Source organism: Henckelia pumila, chromosome 3 (genome assembly GCF_033568475.1).
Source record: "Henckelia pumila isolate YLH828 chromosome 3, ASM3356847v2, whole genome shotgun sequence".
Lineage (NCBI taxonomy): Eukaryota > Viridiplantae > Streptophyta > Magnoliopsida > Lamiales > Gesneriaceae > Henckelia > Henckelia pumila.
Window position 1 is genome coordinate 55,894,612 of NC_133122.1, and position 18,519 is coordinate 55,913,130.

At 35.4% G+C, this 18,519-nt stretch overlaps 1 pseudogene; it reads right to left on the reverse strand.

Moving 5' to 3' along the window:
* Positions 1-4,676: 4,676 nt before the first annotated feature.
* Positions 4,677-15,830, reverse strand: LOC140888751 (protein DETOXIFICATION 42-like; annotated as a pseudogene).
* Positions 15,831-18,519: the final 2,689 nt, after the last annotated feature.

Consider the following 18,519-nt stretch of genomic DNA (forward strand, 5'->3'; position numbering starts at 1 on the left):
AAATGAGGGATTTTTAATTATAAAAATATTTGTCTCATCATATTCATTTTATTGCATGCTTGCCGGATTCACGCAATTATGTCTAAACATGCATACAATCATAATATCAAATATTATATAGGATGATCGATTCCATTTCTAATTGACCCGTGGTTGCCAATCAGGGTCTTAGTCCAATCCTAGGTAATATGCAGTATGCAATGCAATCCTATTACATGTGCTTCCAATTTACATTTCTTCAGTCTTTATTGTCTGCTGGGCCCACCATCTTCAAATCTTGATCTCCCACTAAATCTAATGCATTTACAATAAATAACAATGACAAGTAGGGGATACATTTTTAGGGGTGGGAACGGGCTATAAACCAAGCCCACTTTTATTACATATTACATTCATATCGGGCCATAAACCAGGCCCATTAATAAAACCAACAACAATAAAAACAAAATGTAAATTCCTAACATACACCTACAAAATTGGTCATGGCAATCGATCATCCTTATCCAATAACATTTAATTCAAAATTAATGTATTGGATAACATGCAGTGGCAATTCAAATTTAAACAAGATAAAATCATATTTTATATATAAAATCTCATTTCACATATAAAATCATATTTTATCTCTATATCAAATAAAATCATATTTTATCTATAAAATCCAATTTTACAAATAAAATCATATTTTACTCAATATATCATAAGATCATATCTTATCATCAATGGTCCCAAAATAATTGATTTCAAACTTCAATTTACGGATAAAACATTAAAATTTCCAAAAATTCAAATTTATCCAAAAATCAATTTTAAAATTTACGGACTCGAACAATTCGATCCGAAATCTCGTGAACCAATCAAAAACAATTTTTGACCGGACCAAAAATAAAATTTTATCACATTAAAATTAATTTTTAAATAAAAATTTAATTTTTCCCGCGGGCCGCCCGGGACACTCCCGGGCCGGCCCGCACCCGGGGCGCGGGCCGGGGGCAGCCCGGCTGCCCCCTTAGGGCAGCAACAATTGCTGCCCTGCGGCGCTTGGTGCCGCCGCTGGGCGGCGCCGTGCGTCGCCCTGGGCGGCGCCGAGCGCCCCCTTTGGGCGGCGACGGTCGCCGCCCTGGGCGGCGCCGTGCGCCCCCTTTGGGCGGCGCCGTGCGCCTCCCCCGGGGGCAGCGACCATCGCCGCCCCCTCCGGGCAGCGATCCAATCGCTGCCCGGGTTTTGCCCCGGAAAAAAAAAATTTATTTAAAAATATTTATTTTGTTTCAAAAACCGAGACTCAAAAATTTTGTACAATTGATTAATTCAATCGTTTGATCTGAGCAACCTGGCTCTGATACCACTGTTGGAAAACTGGCGGTCTGATCAATCACGATTGATACCCGGTGCAGCGGAAGTTTAAAAATTTTATTATGGAACAATTCCATAGTGTGGGTATCAACCGTTCAACGATTAAATTATTAGTGTGTGTAAAATTAAATAACAATTATTAAATTTTACCTTCAATCTCGAAGCGAGATTATTGGACACCACACAGATTTCTCTACGCTTCTTGTATCTCCCAGGAACTGATGAACTCCTTCAATCAGGTCCACGAATGGGGTTTAAATCCCTCTGACAGATTGCACTAGAAAATCTATCAGAAGTTTTTCTGCGAAGAGATTAAACGAATCTGATTCGTTATTCCTGACTGCAATTAAAAATCACAGACCGGAATTTCTCAGACAGAGGGGGAGGGTTCGGCCGATTTCTTTTGAGAGGAGGCTAGGGTTTCAAAAATCCTGTCTCAAAAATTATGACCTGTTGTGTGTAATTTCTGTACTGCAATAACTTATTTATAATGCAGGCCACTAACACCTTAGGGCCCATTAGTCATAAGCTAGGGCCCGACAAGCAAAGCCCGCACGTTCAGAAATTAATATAAATTCATCGTGACTCCGATCGATGAACCAATTTCACCAATGTGCACAGAAACCATTTCTGCACATTTTAAAGTCAAAATAAATTTTCCTGAATCCGAATTCAGTGGTTTCCAAAAATGTCCATCCCTATGTCATTTTAGGAAATCCTACTCCCTTACTCTTATTTAAGAAGTCCAACTCCTTAGTTCATTAAATTTAACTCTTTAAATTTAACTATCTCAACGGGGATTAAAACTCCATTACACTGTGTGACCCTCAATGGTTCAGGGATACAGCTAGGTCGTGGGCTCACAACTCCTTGTGACTCGGAACAACACTTTCCGACTTGCCCAACGAATCAAGGTAAAGCGCCTAGCAACATCGCCCCATGATTCCCTAGGTATCACTGATAGTGCCTACAAGAACCAGTAGATTTTGGTTAGCGTACAGTACGGTCCCTTCATCCATATATCCCGATCGAATCAACAACCATTGGTATATCGAGAGTCGCTCAAGATTCGATAACTATGCAATACATCTTGAAGATCAAATTAGTGACATCGCATGTGCTACTAAGAAACCATTTCTTAAATCACATCAAGTACTCTGGCCAGAGATTTGTCACACTAATATCTCCTCAGATCGCATAGGATATCCACACTCGCAAGTATGTGGTGAATCCTTGACAACAATGCATCGACTCCTATATGTGTTGTAACTGTACCCAATCTCGACACCTGATGACCCCCTCAGAGTCGGTAAACGAGTCAAAGCACAGTACTAGCATATAGAGTCTCCATGATGTTTCAAGTCGTAAGGACTAATGGTGTACAACCAAAACCGCGGACTTCATCCACTCGATAAGTGATAACCACTTGGAAAGTCCGGATAGGGTAGTTCGATTATTCATCCTATGAATATCCATTTGCATGCTTCGAACATCTCCATGTTCCCTACCAATGAAACGTGGTACTCCGCATCGCAAATGCTAGTCTCAAACTCGAGCGATCCTTATCCTTATTATCGGACGGCTCAATCGACTAGGAACGGTTTTAGAATATACAGTGACTATAAGATGTATTTCATGATAGACATCCCCATGTTCTACCACATCTTACATACACTATGGTATATTCAAGGTCTTTATCAAAACAACAATAGTATATCACAATATAACAATATGAAGTAATATAAAGTCATTGCCATTAAAAGTGTAAATAATATTAAACAAAAGATTGTTTATACAAAGAGTCATCAAAGCCCATAGCCACACAGTTGGCTCACTGGGCACCTACTCTTACAGGTGATCAAGTTCAAGATATGAAAATTCCAGACATTCTATGTTCCATCCTCATATATCTTACGTGCCGACGTTACTTTGCTTCCTCGCACGTGTGTTATTTTCACTGTAAAAAAACAGTTATGGTATATGAAATAGACTGGTCCATATTGCAAGATTTGTACTATGAGGAATGTTGTTTCAATGTTAAATTGTTAAACCGAGAACGCCGATTGTCAGCCTAGGCCCGGTTCCGGGGCGTGACAGAAAATTTCAGATGGATTTTTTGTCCTCTCCAAAAGCATATGCAACAAGTTTCTGCTAGATCGTCTTTCGTGAATGGGGGAGTCTAAGGCAGTTACATCCTCCTATGAAACCTTGCTTGATGTTAACCAAAGAATGGAGGGAAAATATTGGAAAGATAGCCAACAGTTTTTCGACACGTTGTTGGAGAGTTTTATTTTATTCAACTAGCACAAGGCCTGACAACTCCGTATTCCTGTGGGAGTTTGTTTCTCAGTTTATGAGCAAACCATGCGGAGAGTCACCTTCATTGCAGCAAAGAGGATTCTGCGCTACATAAAAGGAACTCTAAATGTTAGTTTATTGTACAAGAAAAATTCATCATTCCCTTTTGACTGGTTTTGTAGATTGTAGATTGGGCTGATTACGTGAATGATAGAACCTCCACAACAGGTTATTGCGTTTAATACCGGATCAGCAGCTATAAGCGATGGTGTAGTAAAAAGCAAAGTACGGTTGCTCTTTCAAGTTGTGAAGCGGAATCTCGTAGATGCTACCATGTGCCACGTCAAGAGTGGTTTTGGCTCAAAAGACTCATTTAAGAAATATTTTCTATCCTGGATTATCCGGTTCCCATTCATTTGTGACAATGAAAGATTGCGATCAAGCTTGCTGGAAATCCAGTATTTTATGCACGTACAAAACATAGTGAAACAACACATCACGCATTTGTATGTCTCTCGATAAAAGATTTTGACCCAGGACATTGCAGCTGAAAGGGGAAGAAAAAGAATGGAAAGGTCAAGTTGCCGATATATTTGTCAAGGCACTTAGCAAACAAAAGTATTGAGATGAGTTTCTAAGTGACCTTGGTGGTCATTGACAGTAAGCTTGCACTAAGTGGGAGTAATGAAAATTAGTGAAACTTACTGTCAATCTAATTGTTGAATCGGTCTTTCCAAATAATTTTAGTTTGTTATTTATTTTCATTTATATGAACTATTTCCTTTTATTTAGGATTTAATGGATTGAGTGCTCTAATATGCACGTTAGAATTTGTTGAGATTTTCCTTAGGATATCTTTTGAACTATTAAAGTGCAGTTTTTGGTTTGTATGTTCACAGAATAAAAAAGTTTTAGACTCATCAATCTTTTTCACAGGCGTTCTCTCAATGATTTTCTACTTCCGTCCATAAGTTATTTCACATTGCACTAAAAACACACACGCATATATATCCTCCAATTACTCATCACAAAATCATTTTCCCAAGAAACTTCGCAAGCGCTGTTCCCGTCCCTATTCTGCAAACGTACTATACCACAAAACAATGTTATCGATTCCATTTTATTTAAAGGGAATCCATTCGTAAAATATATAGCAAGCTCACCTCCAAAATCCAGCAAATGCTCTGAGGCACATGAAAATGGTGAGCGCAATCCAAATTTCCCCCACAAATCCATTACTCCACTCACAGAAGGAACAAAAACACTATGCTCGTTTATTGCTACTTTCACCTGCGCCCCCCGATTGCTTTAGCTGCTTCAATCATAAATTTTGTATGCAGTTGAATATAACGCACTGGAAAACCACGATCGAGTATGCAGAATATGCACAAATCAAGAAGCCACCCACGCTTTACACCATGCCAATACGGATGCTAAGGCGTTGATCGGTACTTGTGTTGCCGCCACAAACTGACCTTGTTTTATATATAATTCTACAAACAATGTAATGTGTTGGAGAGAAATCATCATATAGCTACGGTAATTTAATAATACTGTACCGGGATTCCAACACCAATAAGACAGAATAACGTCAGACATCATTCGTGAACAATCTTGCTCCGAAATGTAGACCAATTCCAAGAAATGCAGCTAGAAACAATCCAAGAACTAGTCCCAACTGCGTACGTGTAACAATATATTTTAGTTATGGCTCTAGAATTTTGTTGGAGGACGCGTGGGTTTGATTATTACCTGCAAGACTCTTGATACAGTGACAGTTGCACAATTGTAATTATTTCTTGCGAATGCACTTGCAAGAATTGCCTGGAAGAATTAAGACGGCCACTTGCTCAACGTTAGTTTCTTATTTACATGAAATTAATGTATGTTTTTCTATATGAAAGTTGCAGCATCACCTGTCCAGCAACCGCCAAGCCGTCGGCTACAAGAGACGCGGCTAGCCAGATCTGCAAGCATACTTGAAATGCTGCCATTTGAGTCGATCCCATTCTTGCAGCCATTGATGCAGCCAGAGTTACACAGAATGTAACAGCTATGACCCTTGTGAGTAACAAGAATCCTATGTTGTAAATTAATACAAGATCGAATGTTGTAAGAACATGAAACCATGTGCCTTAATACCAAGCCTGAAGCAACAAAAGATCACACCCTTTACCATTTTTTAAGAAAACGACCAAATGGAAGGTACTTGAGATTCGGTGGGATAAGATCCACTTGTTCTTTGAGTCTCCAGAAGAGTATCAAGGAAATTAAATACCTGAAAAAATAGTCACGTTGTATGTGTTAGCCAAGACTGAGAAAATCGAATCACAAAAATTTATTTTATGTGATTCCAATAATATCATAAAAACAGGATCATGATTGTTTCATGTATTTAACACGAATTAATTAATTTACACACAAAGAAATTGAGATTACCCTTGAAGCGTACTTTACGTTGTCTTGTCTGAAACAGAGCTTGCAACTCAAAGCTTCAAACCTTCAAGCCTTCTCCGGTGTTCTCTCAAACTCAATCGTAGGAAAATTGTACGTGGTATACAACTTTTTGCCAGACTACGTTATATCAAATAGTCTAGAAAGATAAGATAAATTCAAAATGAAGTTATCTCTTTTCCATAAATTAAAAAATTATCAACCGTATCAAATCTTATCGTATCGGTAAAGTTTTAATTCAAACTTTCCATAGATAAAGATACTATAATCATATTAATTTATTCCTACGAGTTCCATAAATTATAACTCATATAATTTATTTGAGTTTATATTTGAGCCACCAAAGGGACCTGATCGGACCCAATTAAATTAAGCTCCAATAAATTAATTTGATCTAATCAACTCATGATTAATCAAGATAATTTATTAATCTTATTCTACTCCACTAAAAGAACAAGATTGCACTCTTAATTTAATTGAAATTACTGAAGCATAAAATCAATAATTACATCCTCAGATTGATCGACCCAAATATATCACCCCCGTCGATCAACTAAAACATCTAAAATAGGATACCATGACCATGTTGCCTATATTAGATATTCATAACCACTCACCCTCATCTTCTATTTGACAGCCACATGTGATCGCATCACATAATTAATTCAACAAATAATATTGAATTACTGAGCTCAGATTTTACTGTCTTTTAGAAGAACTCGTGAGTTCATGATCATGTAGGTGACGGATTTCATCTTGCGAATATATGTTCTTTGTTATTTTACTTTGATTCCCAAAACATCGATATATTGATCAATGGTCTGATCTCACTCATTGATGTCTCAAAGAACTTCAAGTTAGTAATCAAAGTTCGTTACCCGCTCAGGATTAAGGTGCTATGTACGATAACCTAGTGGATTTGAATTAGTATGGTCAATTCAAATTCAAATCTCACGTGGTCCAGTCCAATACATCAAAAAATATCTCCAATTTTAGTACCAAGTCAAAGATAGACTTCAATAAAATTGAAAACGATCTTGTCAAAATAATTTGTCCCTATTTATTTTCCGATCGTGGACATTAAAAATATGAATTGAATTATAAATTGAATCTTTCTGTGTTTAACAACATAAACACTCAATTTATAATAATACAACAATTCAATGGACATATGCATTGATCAAAACAATTTATTTAAGAATAAATAAATAAAACATTATTATAATTTCAAAATGTCATAATACATGAGAAATTACTCGATGGGCAAATACTGTTAAACATTCTTCTCCCACTTGCCCTAGAGTAAATGAGACATGTCCAACACTCCCATATTTTGAATATGTTCCTCAAAAGCTCTAGCAGGTAAGCTTTTAGTAAAACGGATCAGCAAGATTTTCAGCAGATGCTATCTTGCACACTGTCACATCCCCTCGTTGAACGATATCTCTCACTAAGTGATACTTTCGTTCAATGTGTTTTCCACGTTGATGGTTTCTGGGTTCTTTTGCATTTGCCACTGCACCACTGTTATCACAGTATAAAGTAATGGCATTTGATGCAGAAGGAACAACCTCGAGGCTGAGCAAAAACTTTTTCAGCCAAACGGCTTCTTTTGCTGCTTCACAAGCCGCCACATACTCCGCTTCCATAGTGGAATCACAATGCAAGATTGCTTGATACTCCTCCAAATAACGGCACCACCACCCAATGTGAACACAGATCCTGATGTAGACTTACGAGAGTCTCTGTCAGCTTGAAAGTCAGAATCAGTATATCCCACAGGTTCCAACTCAGAAGCTGTATAAACAAGCATATTCCCTTTAGTTCGACGAAGATACTTGAGAATATGCTTTACAGCAGTCCAATGCTCTGGTCCTGGGTTTGACTGATATCTACTAACAATCCCAACAGCATAACAAATATCTGGTCGAGTGCATAGCATAGCATACATAAGACTTCCTACAGCCGAAGCATATGGAACTCTTTTCATGTATTCTATTTCACTTTGAGTCTTAGGATTGTGGTCCTTGGACAAGTGAATTCCATGTCTAAAATGTGTTTGACCTTTCTTGGAATTTTCCATTGCATATCTCACCAATATTTTATCAATGTATGAAGCTTGAGATTAAGGCAATCCACCTGTTCTTCCTATCCCGAAGGATCTGGATACCTAGAACAAAATTTGCTTCTCCCAAGTATTTCATATCAAAATGTTGAGCCAACCATCTCTTAGCAAATGTCATCACCCCCACATCATTTCCAATCAGTAGGATGTCATCCACATATAACACGAGAAAAATCACCTTGTCATCTAAAACTTTCTTATAGACACAAGGCTCATCAAGATTTTGATCGAAACCATAATCCTTCACAGTTTGATCAAATCTGATATTCCAAGATCTAGACGCTTGCTTAAGTCCATAAATAGACCTTTTAAGTTTGCATACTTTATGCTCTTGACCGTTTTGGATAAAACCATCTGGTTGCATCATATAAATGCTTTCCTCAAGATTTCCATTTAGAAATGCTGCCTTGACGTCCATTTGCCACACCTCATAATCAAAATGAGCTGCAATGGATAAGAGAATCCGAATAGACTTTACCATAGCCACAGGTGAGAAGGTTTCTTCATAATCGATTCCTTCTCGTTGGCTAAAACCTTTAGCTACCAATCTAGCCTTAAAGGTTTCTACTTTTCCATCTATTCCTCTCTTTCTCTTGTAGACCCACTTACACCAATAGGTTTTACCCCTTCAGGCATATCTACAAGATCCCAGACAGAGTTAGTGTACATGGATCGCATTTTCGAGTCCATAGAACTCCTCCATTGGTCAGCGTCTATATCCTCCATAACTTCTTTGTACGTAATGGGATCCTCCTCTTGTTCTATAGAGACTGCCTCTAAGGACTCTCCATAGAGCAAGTATCTAGAAGGTGGTCGGATGACCCTTTCACTACGTCTAAGTCGTGGAGGTTCTTGGTTGATTGGATTTGATTGTTGGTTCCTTGAGTTTGCTTCTTCACCATGTACCTCATTCTCCATGTCGGTACGGTGAGGTGAATTAACATTAGAAACATTATCTTCCACCATATCAGTTGTTCTAAAAACAGTGATTAATGGTGGTATAGATGTGAAATCAAACTGAGTAGGTTCAGTGCAGATCTCTGGAGTAGATGATGTTTCAACAATCTCTTCCAAAAGAATCTTACTCTTTGATTCACGATCTTCTATGTATCTGTCCTCTAAGAAGGTTGCATTTGTACTCACAAATACCTTCTTATCCTGAGGACTATAGAAGTAGTATCCTCTCGTTCCCTTAGGATATCCAACAAACACACATGCTTCTGATCTAGATTCCATTTTATCCATCTTTCTCTTGAGCACATACGCAGGACATCCCCATATCCGAATATGTCTTAGATTGGGTATACGCCCATTCCACATTTCTAGGGGTGTCTTAGAGATAGACTTAGAAGGAACCATGTTCAATAAGTATATTGCAGTTTGAATAGCATATCCCCAAAAGGATGTACTGAGCGTAGAGAAACCTAACATGGATCTAACCATGTCCAACAAAGTCCTATTTCTCCTTTTCGAGACACCATTTTGTTGAGGAGTATATGGTGCACTCAATTGGGATAAAATCCCATTATCTGATAAGTATGCTCTAAAGTCACTGGATAGATACTCACCACCTCGATCTGATCGAAGTATTTTTATGCTCTTACCTAATTGTTTCTCCACTTCATTTCTGAATTCTTTGAACTTTTCAAAAGCTTCAGATTTGTGGGACATTAGGTAAACATAACCGTATCTAGAGTAGTCATCGATGAAGGTGATGAAGTACTGAAATCCGCCTCTAGCTTGAACACTAATTGGTCCACATACATCAGTGCGCACTAATTCCAAAACTTCATTGGCTCTATGTTCTTTAGATTTGAAGGACCTCTTAGTCATTTTACCCTTCAAACAAGATTCGCATATAGGCAAGAATTCCACCTTTAAATCACTTAAAGGACCATCCTTTGCCAACTTTTGAATCCTATTAAGGTTGATATGACCAAGCCTCAAATGCCACAAATAAGTTTCATTAGTGGGAGATAATTTTATTCGTTTGTTGGATTGAGTGTGATACAAAGAGCTGTCAACGGGTTTTAAGACATACAAATCATTATTCAAATATCCTTTGCATATAGGAGCTTTATTTAAGGAAATATCAACCACCATTTGTGAAAAATGGACGAAATATCCTTGTCTAAACAATAAAGCAACAGAAATCAAATTTCTAGTAATTTCAGGAACATAATAACAATTTCTCAAAATCAAATGTTTATTATTCTGAAAATAAAGATAAACGACTCCAACAGCTCTTACAGATACCACAGCTCTTGTGCCAACTCTAAGAGTATGTTCCCCTTCATTGAGCTCCTTGGTTACTTGGAACCCCTGCAATGAATTGCGTATATGATTAGTGGCTCCAGAATCTACAATTCAAGTATCAATAGAATCAACCACTAAACAAGACTCAATAAATGATAACTCACCACCACCTTGCTTTTTGGAAGCTAGGTATCCTTGGCAGTTCCTCTTCCAATGACCCTTCTCTCCACAATGAAAACATTTTCCTTTGGGTTTGCCATCTATTTTGACTTTTTTTGCTTTTTGTTGTGGACCCTTCTTGTTGGGCTTCTTCCTCTTATTATTTCCAAATTTACCTTTCGATTTGGAATAGGATGGTCCAACAGAAGCAACAGCAAGTGCATCACCACTTTGAGTTTTAAGAACACTTTCAGCATTTTGGAGTTTCTTCATCAATTCAGTCAGGGACATGTTTAGCTTATTCATATTATAGCTAACCTTGAATTGTGAGAACATCTCAGGGAGAGTCTCAAGTGTCATGTCAACCTGAGTCTATGATTTGATTTCAGCCCCTAAAACCTCAGCCACATTGAATTGACCGATCAATGCAAGCATATGATCCCTCACTGGAATCCCAGGTTTCATGCGCATGTTCATAATACTCCTAATGGCCGCTTGACGTGCCTGGCGTCCCTGATGCTCAAACATTTCCTGAAGGCTTTCCATGATTTTTACCGCGGTTTCCAAATTCTGATGTTTTTGTTGCAACATATTTGAGATGGATCCCAAAATGTAGCAACGAGCCATCTCATCAGAACGGACCCACTTATCATAAGCCTGCTTTTGGGCAGCAGTGGACTCCGCCGTAGGCACCGAGGGACATTGTTCAGTAAGCACATATTTATGTTTCTCCACAGTTAAGACAATCATCAAATTGCGTTTCCAATCAATGTAATTTTTTCCAACTAGTTGGTTGTTTGTTAAAAGCATGGACAGTGATAGTGAGTTTGAAGACATTTTTCTGAAATTAAAATAAATTAAATGAGCAACACATACAATAATTAAAATGACATGTGTTATGCAAAAAAAATGCATTAGTAGACCCAAAACTACTTACAACACAGCAATGACCTAAAAATCCAAAATCAAATTATACTCTTCTTTAGGAAAAGTAAACACGATTTATAGCTAGCTAGGCTGGGACCCTCCCACTAAATTCAATATATCTAGCATCTCATGCAATATTAATTTTGTATTGCTTGATTTTTGGCCATCAAAAATACATTGTTTGACTATTCTATAGGAATATCTCACAATGTTATTGACTTAAGTGTATACCCTTATATTGATTATTTTTCAAGTACTTAATTAATTATGTCACCTATAGGATGATCAAAATTAATTTTACTTTAAAAAATTATCACCATGTCGGGTCCAATCAAGTAACCGAAACAGTGCAGCCCTCCTATACTCCACCAATGAAAATTGGCACGAGGCATACACAAATTCTTACTAATTGACTAATAAGGGAGACCATGGGCTCATATAAAATACACCCATCACACTTAATATTTTTAAAAAATAATTTTGGGTTTTATCCGATTAATAATATCCTAACTATTTTAACTCATAAAATAGTTCAATTATTAATCAAAAATTTATTTTCTATATAAAAATAGAAAATAAATAAAATTTTGAGTTTAGTCCAATTAATAATATCCTAACTATTTTAACTCATAAAATAGTTCAATTATTAATCAATAATTTATTTTCTATATATAAAAATAAAAAATAAATAAAATCTTATTTTTATGCATGACAATGTAGTATCTAAAGCGGTGTTTATCCAATCTACATGGCATGATACATGAATGACATATAATGCACATAATAATTAAAGCAATAAGCAATAATTAAACAAAAACAAATTTATGGCTCATCCTGGACACAAAAGTACAAATAAATTAATTGAATCACAAACTGGCCCAATCCTTCAATTTAAATATTTGTGTCCAGCCCGGTCTTTATTTGGCCCAAAACAATGATCAAGGCCCAAAGTAGAAATCCATGAGTTACGACCCGGTTATATCCCACGACCCGATAGTCCATGAACCAAACCCGCAACCCGACCCGGATCTCTCCTTTAACCCTAACCACGCCGCCTTCCTCTTAGCCGCTGCCGCCTTGGGAATTCGCCGGAAACATTGTGAACATCACGCAGCGACGCACACAGAGAAGATCACCATGACTTCTCTGCCGATTCGAAAATGAAACAGCAGCCAAAAATTTTCTCCGATCCAGCGAAATTGAAGGTCGCGTCGCCATCTTTCAGGCCACGCCGTCGAGTTTATGCAGTCGTGCAAAGTCTTCCCGAGGTAGAGTAACGGCTTGGCTTGCTTCTGCGTTCAGATCTGGAGCTTCCATGGAGAATTCCGAAATTGCAGAACAGGTCCTTGAATTGTTGAAGAAGATGCACTCTGGTCCCTAGTTGCTTTGGACGAAATTGCAGAATGACCAGTTTGAAACAATAGGAGAAAATTCCAATTTCGAAAATTACAATAAAAATTGCAATAAAATAAACAAGGGGAAACATGGAGTCGTAATCCACCCCCTTGGTTACAGACTCGATAATTACGAAGTACAATTTCACCAAAATCTAGGGCCATAAATTGTTCAAAAAAAAATATTCATTCAACCAAACCATAATCATATAAATCTAACACCTCTTTAAACTAAAACATGCATACAAAATTAATTAATTCGAAATACGCAAAACACTATCAAAATCCGTGGCTCTGATACCATATGTTAGCCAAGACTGAGAAAATCGAATCACAAAAATTAATTTTATGTGATTCCAATAATCTCTTAAAACAGGATCATGATTGTTTCACGTATTTAACACGAATTAATTAATTTACACACAAAGGAATTGAGATTACCCTTGAAGCGTACTTTACGTTGTCTTGTCTGCAACAGAGCTGCAACTCAAAGCTTCAAACCTTCAAGCCTTCTCCGGTGTTCTCTCAAACTCAATCGTAGGAAAATTGTACGTGGTATACAACTTTCTGTCAGACTACGTTATATCAAATAGTCTAGAAAGATAAGATAAATTCAAGAATGAAATTATCTCTTTTCCATAAATTAAAAGATTATCAATCGTATCAAATCTTATCGTATCGGTAAAGTTTTAATTCAAACTTTCCATAGATAAAGATACTATAATCATATTAATTTATTCCTACGAGTTTCATAAATTATAACTCATATAATTTATTTGAGTTTATATTTGAATCATCAAAGGGACCTGATCGGACCCAATTAAATTAAGCTCCAATAAATTAATTTGATCTAATCAACTCATGATTAATCAAGATAATTTATTAATTTTATTCTACTCCACTAAAAGAACAAGATTGCACTCTTAATTTAATTGAAATTACCGAAGCATAAAAACAATAATTACATCCTCAGATTGATCGACCCAACAGTATGATTATCATTCAGTTTCTAGAGCCGCCAACACCCGAATAACCCGTTCTTGAGGTTGGTTTGAAGGGACAGTACTTACTGAGAGATAACATGCGAAATGGCTGCACCTCTAACGCCCATTTTGAATACGAACATGAATATGGGGTCCAACATTATGTTAGTGATATCTCCTGCCACTGTTTTACATCCAAAATTCGAGCATGATTCAAGATTGATAAAACCAGAGTCTGTGATCTTGTAATACATCTGTTTTATGCTTATAATATGCTTGCCTAGCATAAAGTGGAGTTTTTGTGTCCTTGAATCCCCGAAAAACGCCTTGCATAGCCAAAGACAGTAGCACAGCAGGAGCACCTAGTGACCTTAGTTTTAAGTACTGTTGGGCAGGGTACGACATTTTTGAATCCTAAATAGGAAACGTGAATATATTCTTCAAAATAAAGTTTAAGGGAACGTGAAACGAAGACATAAATCAGATTGATATTATTTAAATTGTGTACAATTTTTTGAAGTATCTTGATTTCATTTTAACTTACAGACTTGACTCCCATGAAGCTCCATAAAGGTTTTGCTGCAACAATGAGAAATGCAGCTTGAATGAAACCTAGAGCACCACCAATAATCAATGCTGAAGAAGCCGAGGGTATCCGCTTCTTTTGATGCTCTATTTGTATTGCAGCTTCAAAGTTGTTGTCAACTGGTTGCATCTTGTACATTCTCTCATCCAAATCTAAGTGCGGAAACGTGCTACAAAAAAATTATAAAATGTGGGGAAAGAATGTGATCTTTAGTAATCTAGTTTAGTACCTTTCCGTGGTATCAAGATTTTATTTTCAGCATCAAGATTGGACATTAATCCATTAATCTCCGAGATGTCACAATTATCATCCGTGTCTTGAATGGCTTTTGTTATTGTATCTTCCTCGGCTACAAAAGAGGTGGTCACGCTGACAAGAGGGAAAATAGCGATTCTTGATACTTGATTGAATAAAGCAATGGAAACTCCCACAGCAGCAAGCTCAACTGGACCTGTACACAAGGGGGATCGGAGAAACATTTAATTTGGAGGGACGACTAGACTCTCTAGCTATAGGGACCATTTAATTTAATCTTTCAAGTTGTTACCTATTTGGCCGATGAATGCTGTATCTATAAGTGATGCAATAGGATCAGCTGTCAAAGCTAGTGCAGCAGGGACAGCGATTCTTGCTATTTCTGTACCGATATCATCCAATTTAAACACTGATCTGCTCCAAAAACATGCAAACCCCCAAAAAATCATATTCCAAGATTAATGAAGAAAAATTAGCATCCAAATTCATTCTCAGGAGTACTAGTAGCTAGCTTTTCTGCTTCCACATGAAACTCATCCGCTCATATGACCATGCATGCTTAATTATATATAGTGTGAACAAAATCTAGCTTGACTTCTTTCCCCCTTATACCGGATTAGAACTCATGATCATTTACAAATTCATAGAACTTGAAAGATCACAAGGGAAGATTAAAGAATTAGTAAATACCTCGCGCCATCGAAGAATATTGAGAGATGTATTCTCCAATTCTTTTTGTCATCCATTATATACCCAACTTGATCGAACAAATCAATGGCTGGCTTCAAGTACTGTGGGAAAGTTCAAAAGGCTTCTAAAAGTTAGCCCAAATTAAAGGCTTTCTCTCTTCGATTATATATATCAGTTTCCAGACTTTCGAAGTGCTACCATATATAGTTTAATAAGTTTCAACAATATATTACTTTCCAATGACAAAAGATGTATTCAATTCAAGTTCAAGAATAATATAAAAAAGTGCCACCAGTACCCCACTAAATGAACAAAAATTGAAGGTGCAAAAATTTACTTGTTTTTGCGATTCTTTGTGTCTGCTCCGTGATAATGAAATAACATACAAATCTAGTTTCACGTATATATACATATATATTGTTATATTAATTGTTCCTTCTTGTACAATCCCATTCGGAACATGGTTCAGGCCAACTTTTCATTAGTGGTCTCCAGACAGTACATGCATGGGAGTTTTTTTTTTTTTTTACCAACTTTAATGGTGATAATTTTCTTGAAATCTTGAGTGACATATGTCGTTTTGTACTGAATTAAAGAGGAAAGCGAAATTGATTGATGACAGCCTCACCTAATTTTAATTTATATATTGAAATATTGTTCAATAATAAATATTTGATTCTCCGCAAAATTAAATGTGCAATTTACATGATTTATTTATTGGATTGTTCTAATTTTTAATTTCATCTTTTCTTGACATCTCCCTAATTGGTATAAATATACTATATATATGTTATGTTAATTAAAGTACAACCCCTCTATTGGTGAAATCGTAATTAAAATTACAATTGTATTCATCTATATACACAACATATTAAGAATGTTAAGGGGATTAGTTTAATTAAATTATTTGCAATTTTATTACATTTCTTATTTACTTTTTCATTCCGAATCAATTGCAAAAGACGTTAATTTCAATCATAAATAAACGCATCAATTCCGCTTCCGACTTGGAAATTCTGTCGTCTTCTTACAAGCTCAATTGCGTAATTTTACCAACTTCAGTTTTAAACGTAATCAATATTTTCTAATACATCCTTACATTATTTTAAAATTCCTAAAATACCCATTTTTAGTTTCTACTAATTTCCTAGCTAGAAATTGGTAAATTTTATTCCATTCTATATTTTTCCGTTTGATAAATGCATAAAAATAAAAAATACAATAACAAGTAGGTCTATACTTTTGCCGTTCCGATTGGTAAATGCATAAAAAATAAAAAAATAAAATACACATATATACTAGTAGGTCTCTTGTGAAACAATCTCACGGGTTTTATCCGTGATCCGGATCAACCTTACTCATATTTACAATAACAAGTATTAATACTTTTGCCATAAAAAATAATATTTTTTTTCCGTTTCGATTGGTAAATGCATAAAAATAAAAAATACACATCTATACTAGTAGGTCTCTTGTGAAACAGTCTCACATGTCTTTATCCGTGAGCCGGATAGACCCTACCCATATTTACAGTAACAAATATTAATATTTTTGCCATAAAAAATAATATTTTTTTCCGTTCCGATTGGTAAATGCATAAAAATAAAAAAATACACATCTATACTAGTGGGTCTCTTGTGAAACAGTCTCACAGGTCTTTATCCGTGAGTCGGATCAACCCTACCCATATTTACAATAACAAGTATTAATATTTTTGCCATAAAAAATAATATTTTTTTTCCGTTTCCGATTGGTAAATGCATAAAAATAAAAAAATACACATCTATAATAGTAGGTTTCTTTTGAAACATCACGGGTCTTTATCCGTGAGTCAGATCAACCTACACATATTTACAATAACAAGTATTAATATTTTTGTCATTAAAAATAATATTTTTTCATAGATAATCCAAATAATCTAGAGATTAGTCTCACCAAATTAACCTGTAAGACCGTCTAACAAGAGTTTTTGTTATATACTTTATATATATAAGGCTCAACCCACTAGACCTATAGGCTATAATTGCGCTCACATAAAAGTTCATGTGAGACGGTTTTTTGGATCAATTTTAAGACAGATCTCCTATTTGAGTCAACCATAAAAAATATTATTTTTTATATCAAAAATATATTTTATTATAAATATCGAAAGGATTATCTGGTCAATTGCATAATATCCTTGGTGATCAATTTTATAGTTGTGATATGACCTATAGTTTAATATAAATTAAACTAATTACAAGAAAATTTATTACTCAAAAAATAAATAAAACTATACAAGAACGTAATATATACACGAGACACTAGTTCATGATTAATTATAGTATGGGCAATATCTGCCGTAATAGCCTTATCATCCACTTAATTAACTCAATTTCAAAATATCTAAATTAAAGAAAATTTAATGGGAGAAAATGAAAATATCCTTGTCAAATCAAAACAAAACAAAGGTAAAGAAATGAGAATTCGTGAATAAAACGAAGCGCTAAAAAAATCAAAATCAAAATAAAAATAAAAATAAAATTAAAATGAAAATGTTTGATGAAAATATCGATGTTTAGAGTTTTCTCATGCCAAAAATGATGGGAGAATAAACTAACTAGCATTTTGAAATGGAGAAATGATGGTGAAAAAAGGAAAATGTTTTAAAGGATAGATTTGGAATTTGACGTAATTAGAAAATTTTTATAGTAGATTTCCCATCTTTTATTTTTTATTTTTTTGAAAGACCATCTTTTATATTAAATTCACCAAATATTACAACATTCATCCTTAATATTCGTTATTTTTAAAAAGTATTATTAATAATATAAATAAATATTATCAAAATATAATCAAATTGTAAAAGTCATCTCATAAAATATTTATGAATTTAATTTAATCAAAATTTACAATTTTTATGATTGTTAAAAAAATGTGCACATCAAACCGAGAAATATAATCAATTGAAATTGTAGTATGACTCTTCATTTTTTTTTTCAATTATGATATTACCTCAATTTGAATTTAAATCAAATTAATGGTAATAAAAAAACTATG